This window comes from Neomonachus schauinslandi, chromosome 2 (genome assembly GCF_002201575.2).
Source record: "Neomonachus schauinslandi chromosome 2, ASM220157v2, whole genome shotgun sequence".
Lineage (NCBI taxonomy): Eukaryota > Metazoa > Chordata > Mammalia > Carnivora > Phocidae > Neomonachus > Neomonachus schauinslandi.
This window is the reverse complement of record NC_058404.1, coordinates 68,720,251-68,727,699: the sequence shown is the minus strand read 5'-3', so window position 1 is coordinate 68,727,699 and position 7,449 is coordinate 68,720,251. Positions and strand designations below refer to the sequence as shown.

Here is a 7,449-nt window from a genome sequence, read left to right as displayed (position 1 = left end):
GAAAGGGGGCCCCAGCCGGTAGCAGTTGAATTGGTCCAGGAAAGCAAAGATGGGCGCCTGAGCTAAGGCAGAGGTGACAGGAATGGAGAAGAGACACACTCGGGAATGGGTTGAATAGAGGTTGTAAGGAGTCAGGGTGACCCCAGTTTTCCAGCTTGAGTGGTAGTAATATAACAAAATAAAAGAGGGAAAATAAGGGAAAAAGGAAACCAAGGCCAATAAATAAAGTATTAAGTAGGTGTGGATTTGTATCTGCTGTACAACAGGATCATGGGACAGTTACAATTAAGCCCAAATTGTCATAAAATGTTGTGACAGCTCTTGAGCTCATTCTAAGGGATTAAAGAGGATCTCCTGCGGCCACCAGATGCATTTCTATTAGAGGAAATCCCTATTATTTATGAATCGGGAGCAGCCTCCTCCGATGAAACAGGGTTTGCTGCTTGGCACCAGTGAAATTTTGGCTGTTGTCTTGCTTCGCTAATTTAACAGCAACATCAAAGTAACCACTTTAATGGTACAGCTGAAGCCAGCACAGTGGTCCTACCAAAACACCTTGTTCTAACATCTGGGGAGGCATCTGGCTTTACATTTTAACCACACAAAAGTGAGACAGACCAGAAACTCTTATAATACAGCAGTGGTAGGAATTTCCAGGTGAATACACGTCAGAATTTACTAAAATTACATAATAATATTTAAATATCCTATTTCTAAGCACACTTTGGAAACTGGGGAGCTTTGCCACCCCTGTACCCGTGAATATTTCCTTATGCTTTTTTTTAAAAAAAGATTTTATTTATGTATTTGACAGATGAAAGAGCACTAGCAGGGCGAGTGGAAGGCTAAGGGCTTCCCACTGAGCAGGGAGCCTGATGTGGGGCTCGATCCCAGGACCCTGGGATCATGACCTGAGCCGAAGGCAGACGCTTAACTGACTGAGCCACCCAGGTGTCATGTTCCTTATACTTCTAAGCACCAAATATTTTTGTTTCCTTTCCTTATATTCCTCTTTTCAGGCAATAATCTAGAAAACACATAGAATGAAGTCACAGACTTGGCTCCCAGTCCCAAAAACTGTTCTGTGTAACACTGGCAAGTTGATTTTCTGTAAAATGAGAATGATTGTGCCTACCTCAAAGGGCAAAGGGGATAAAGTATGTAAAATGTTTATCACAGTGCTTGTCACATAGCATTTACTCGGTAAATATTCGTTGTAATATTAGTCTCATCACCCTACCTTTCACCTTTGCCACAACCCCATTCTCCTTTTAGGAAATACACACCACTAATACAAATTTAAACTGTGACCATAATAACCTTATTTTTTATATTTGGGCTTGCAAGACCAGCCATGAAATTGTCTGTATTCTTCCTCCTACTCATTTAGCTGTAATTCAGGTGTTAGCACCAGGAGTATAGTAGTGTTATTCCCTCTCCGTCTAATCAACCCAAATTCCCACAGTTGTAGTTAATTTAATTGGGGATGATGGCACACTTAAGCTTTTTCCATAGAAACAGTTTTTAAAAATTAAAACTGTAAACATTATCATTGCTATCCTTTAATTGCTGTACTAGTTATTAAAAAACAATAAATAATTAAAGCCAGTGTTTAGCAACAATAATGTTCATATCTTACAAATATGTGAATTGTTTTTCTTAAAAATGACCTTAGCCCCTCATTTTTTTCCTCGACCAATCTGATCCTGGGAGAGGTTAGCTAAGGAACTAACCAAGCATCCAGGGGAGCTGGAAGCAGAACCAGGACAAAAACCCATCCTCTTGATCCTCAGTCCAGGGTGCTTTTCTCCCTACCCTACCTTATAAAAGAATCTGTCATCTGTTTTGCTCAAGTGTGGCAGCATGGATATCAACAGCTCTAAGAGTTTGCTCTCATGTTGTAGTGTGTGGTCTTTCTTTGGCTACCAGTTTAATTTCTTGGCAAAATCGTCTTCACTGAGCAATGAACAAATATAACTGGACACTTACTATGTGCCCGCCACTGTGCTAAACACTCCCCCCAAAGTTTTCTCATTATCTGCACAATAATGTTATGGCACAGAGTTATTATTCATGATTTATTAATAAGGTCAGTGAGTTTCAGAGAGTTTAGTGTCAAAGTTTTGTCTTATTGTACATTCATGACAGAGAAGGTATATTCCCAAATCTGGCTAACTTTGGGGAGGTTGTTATAACTGGAATCTAAATTTGACCTTCTACAATCATACCTGTCAAAATGGTACTTTCAATATGACTGAAATTCTCCCATATGAAAAAGTGATCGTAAGTAGAAACTATTCTTCTCTGTGCTATTACAGCTCCCCAGCCTGTGAATACAAATGAGGTGATAGTTACCTTCGATCCCAGCTTTTCCTAGCTTAATAACCCTCTTCCCTTTATAACCACAGAAAATCAATCCCCTTTGGAATTTCTCCTCTTCTCCCTCAACCAGCATGAATCTCTGAAGTCCCTAAATGTCCATCCAACCTTCTCTAGTCTCTGCTTTAAGCTTTAACTTGACTGTGGCTCAACCACATTTTGCTTAAGCCTCTCCACTGGCCGCAGTGAAATTCTGCTAATCTCTGTTCCCCAGCTCATCCAGTTGTCACCTGGCTCCTGGCCCCCATTCCATTCTCTGTACTGTCACTCTGACTCAGACTCCTTGACAAGATGGGAAGGGAAACAAGTCCCTTCTTCTATGAGTTGCTCTCTTAGAGGGCCACCAACAGATTTTCTTGGGTTCCAAAAGACAACCCTGTTTTAGGTGACAGCTCTTTTGATTACTTAATGAGTGTACTGTTGACTGCATGGGGTCAGGATAGGTACTTTTGATCTGGAAGCTCCTCTCCTCCAAATGTCAGGTCTTTGGTTGAACCCAATGTACTATACCATACTTAGCCTTTTCTTGGATTAGTTCTCTCCCCTGCCTCGAAAAATCTACCTGTGAAAAATTTCTTCCATCAGCACACTCCCTCTACCCAACTCCCTTTTTTCCTATCGGTCATCCAGTTCACCAGACATGCTTCAGGTTATTTTCCCTAGAAACTCCCACCTCCCTTTGAAAACACTGGATACAATTAGCAATCAGGAGAGAGGAGTGGGGGAAGGTTTCCCCAGTGCGCAGCCAGGAACCAACTCTTTCCAAGGATATGTATTTTTATGACAGACTATAAATATTTACAGTTATGGGGAGAATAAGCAATTAAATGTCATCTCCAATGATATGTGTTCTTCTGTAAGTTTTTCTAAAGCTCCTCCTCAGAACCAAGGTCTGAAGTTCAGTGTATCTTCATCTCGCTTCCTGAGGTGAAGCATAATTTATAGCAGTTGTACATTGTAATGTTCCATATCAATGTCAGACCTTTGATATTGATATGAGCTATAACTTCTTTATATTTGCCAATCATTGGCCATGCCATAGAATGAGCATTCAGATATGATCCTCAAAGAGGGCCTCATCGCTACAAATGTAAAAAATCATAAAAAGTAGCCTGTTACATTGTACTTGACGTGGATTATACACGAGTATGGGTGTTTGGTCTAGTCTTAAGAAAAAACTCCATTTCTTTGAAAAATTTCTTAGCAAATTCAGCAGGATTTCGATGGGGGGGAACAACTTTTTTTATATATATTATTAGAATTTTTTAACATCATCTTTTTATTAAACTCTAATGTAACATTTAGAAATGTTATTTTAAATGGCTAGGAACAGTGTGAGCTGAGGAGATGGTAACAACATCTAGGAAAGAGCACATGAATGGGCCTGGGGCCTCCTTAGTGGTTGAAGGTGAGACGCACCCCTCCCCACTCCTTGCTGTCACTCAACCTCGATGGGGGAAGTTTAAACAAAACCAAGTTAAAATGCTTTGTATTAAGGAAAATTAAGGTCCCAGTAGGGAGTAGATTGGGGCTTCTTAGACTGGAGGAAAAATGGCAAGATGGAAGAGAAGGTTTGGTAGACTAAGGGGGTCTCTTAGGGAGGGGCATATCAGACCCTGAGGACAGTCAGGACTTCCCCATGCTGCGGTTATCCAAGAAACTGGAGAAGTCTAATTTCAGGAAACATTGAATTTTAATTTTAAGTTGTTTGTTATCTGTGCTCTGCTGTGCTTCCATTCAGCAGCCCTGTGTTGGTGGCATCTCAGGGAAGTTGAAGAAAGTAGGGCAGGGCCCATTGTAGAACAAAGCTCCAGCAGGAACAGAACCTCAGCCCACAGAGGCAGGCTGACCACTGCAGGAGGGGAGTAATTCCAGAGAGAACAGTGACTGATGGGAATCCTGGAAGAGAGAAGAATTTCTACAGCTGTGAGGGAAAGGGGTGACATAGAGCATTTTATTTGAGGTATTGAGATAACAGCTGATCCCAGAAGGCTGAAAAACAGAGATTTCAGGAGTGGACAACTCACACTAACATGTAACAATAATCCAAATCAAATGGTAGCCCCCAAATAACTAAAATATTTGAAAATAATTTGTTTTATTACTATCAAAAGTTTAAATAATCAGGGAATGGAGTATTTAATCATCAAAGGTTTTAATCTCAACTTTATAAAATGTACCAAAGCTAGACTATGCTTTTTTTTCACCCCAAAACTAGAATATTTTTAAGTTGATGAAATCATAGATACATTACTTATTTTGGGCGACCCACAGTTTCTTAATATAAGCTGAGAATTGTTGTTACAGCTGCCAGCACTAGAGTTTCTCTTGGGTTACAAACTTCCTTTATTCTTTTTAGGCCATTTAAGGTGGAAAGGAGAAGCCCTGAGGGCATGGCACAAAGGAGCCTGTGAAACAGTTTTAAATTGTCCACAGAAGAAGTAAAAGGAGTGGGGGTGAGGAAGGGCCATGAGAGAGATGGGGCACCATGCAGGAAATGAGAAGGTGGACTGAAGAAGATGGAAGGGAGCCACTGGATGGAAAGGTATATTAGTTATCTGTTGCTGCATAACAAATTACCCCAGAACTTAGTGGCTTAAAAAACCAGATATTTATTTTCTCACAGGTTCTGTGGGTCAGGAATCTGGGTGCTGCTTAGCTTGGTGCCTCTGGCGCATGGTCTCTCATAAGGTTGTGGTCCCGGTGTCGGCTGAGGCTGGGGTCTTCTGTGAAGACTCAGTGGGAGAGAATCTGATTCCAAACTGACTCACCCGGTTGTTGCCAGGGTTTGATTCCTCGAGGGCTGGTGTGCTGAGATGTGTGTTTCTCCATAGGCAGCTCACCACATGGCAGCTGGCTTTCTTCAGAGAGAGCAAGTGAGAGTGTGCGCCCAAGACAGAAGCAACAGCCATTCTGTAACCTAATCTAGTACATGACTTCCCATCACCTTTGTCACATTCTTTTTGCTAGAAACAAGTCACTAAACCAGCCCATGTTGAAGGGTAGGACATTACACAAGAGCATGAATACCAGGAGGTAGGGATCATTGGAGACCATTTAGAAGCTTTCTGTCCCAGGTAGCCAATGAGAAATCCTCAGTGGCAGTGTGGCTGGGGGTATTTTAAGAGCAGGGATGATAACTATTGAACTTTCATTGTTTCTAAATCTGCTTCAGCCTCTTAAACATCAACACTGACTCTTGCACTGTCCATCAGGTGTTGGGAGATTGACATATCCCTAGAGGGGGTGGGGTGGGCATGGGAAGGGTGTGGTTGGTGGATAGAGAGTTGGAAGTTTTCAGACTTTGATATTTGTTGTCTCACTCTTTCATTACTGTATTTTCTGAGGCCTTTGGGAACATTCCCCATTAGTGACCATGACTCTATCAGTTCTTTTTTTTTTTTGACACAGAGAGAGACAGCGAGAGAGGGAACACAAGCAGGGGGAGTGGCAGAGGGAGAAGCAGGCTCCCCACTTAGCAGGGAGCCCGATGCGGGGCTCGATCCCAGGACCCCGGGATCACGCCTGAGCCAAAGGCAGACACTTAACGACTGAGCCACCCAGGCGCCCCAACTCTATCAGTTCTATTAGACCACTAGCATTCAGAAAAGTTAAAAAATATTATTCATGTTTTTCTAAAACAAACATCTCTTCTTGTGCACTTTTTAAGGTTATTTTTTAAAGAGCTACAAAAAGTAGGTTGTTGTTATTGACAAAGTAATCCACTCCTGAATACATTTACTCTAAAAAAATAGCTTAATCCTAACAGGAAAGGGAAAACCCTATACATACATACATACATACATATATTCATGTCTGAAACCATTTACGCATCTCCTTAAGCAGTACTTTTCTTCCTTAACTGTGTATTTAAGGAATTCCGTCTGCTTCTTTACATTTTCTCCGATGTTGTTAAGGGCAAAATTTACACTAGATTTTAAATTGAAAAACATTCCTCTCATTCCTGCCTTGTTCCATTACTTGATTGATTACATTTTTTTTTATCTGCTAATGCTTATCATCCATTCTTAGGAAACACAGTCTCCAGCAGTGATCTATCTTGATCTCTTTATCTGCTGTGTCACAAAGTCACATTACAACAGATTCTTGGTAATCTAAAAAATACCATGATGCTTCTATGATAACTGACAAACCCAGTAAGTAGAATTTCCTGCACCCACCTAACCAGCTCTGCAGACAAAAAAAAGCTAGGCTCCAACCAGATGTTTACCACAGGCTGCTCAAAGCACAGTATGGCCAGCCCGGCTCCCTGGTGTTCCGTGATTTTGTCCTCAGTTTTGTGAGTTTCTGTAATGATCTGAAATAAATTAAAATGTACAAGAAGAGGGGTTTTCAAACATGAGAACCATGAGACGCTAGCACCTAATGGAATAGCACTCAGTAGAGAAAAGCACAACGAGTAAAAGTGCAAGGGCCCCAACTCCCAACATTTAGAGAAGAGGATACTCACCATGCGGTGTGCTTACCTCCACTCAAGAGTCTGTTCCTTCTCCAAGTGATTTCTGTCGTCTATAAAGCTACTGTTTTGCCCTTCTCTAAGCCACCTGAGCCAGTCAAAGACCCACAGGGTATTCTACCTCCTCCAGCGCGTGGTATTTGAGAACAGATCTGGCCTCTGTTATGACCGTTTTGTGTAACCTCAGAGGGGGCGGGAGGAAAGCTTTCGAGAGCCTCTGCCCATCTCCCGTTGAAGCCAGTTTATTCGCCTCGTGCGCAGGGCGCGCTGGAATGTTTGGCAAGTGCAGCGCAGTGAAATGCGTCATTGTGCTGCTCTCCCAGCGCCTGTTTTCCCACGTAGGACATTCAAAATGTTCAGTTCCCTGGAAAATGTTCTAAAGAAGTTTCACTGTATTAGGCTTTGTCTTCTCCTCTTTCACAAAGCAGTCAGCTCTCTGTGGAGAACAGGCTTTCCTTCCCATAGGCATTTCTGTTGGCACCGAGCCACCTAGACTTGAGCTGCGGCCACGGGGCTACGGAGGAGAAAAGCAGGGGGAAGGGACGGCCTACAATCGTCCCCCCCCCAATCAATACACAGAAGGATGCCGACTT

At 42.2% G+C, this 7,449-nt stretch overlaps 1 long non-coding RNA gene across 1 annotated transcript; it reads right to left on the bottom strand.

Moving 5' to 3' along the window:
• Positions 1-4,704: 4,704 nt before the first annotated feature.
• LOC110588651 lies at positions 4,705-7,018 on the bottom strand. The gene is made up of 4 exons (XR_002480819.1): positions 6,867-7,018; positions 6,561-6,697; positions 5,004-5,240; positions 4,705-4,787 (listed from the first exon to the last, which is right to left on the bottom strand). It is a non-coding gene; the product is annotated as an uncharacterized LOC110588651 (long non-coding RNA).
• Positions 7,019-7,449: the final 431 nt, after the last annotated feature.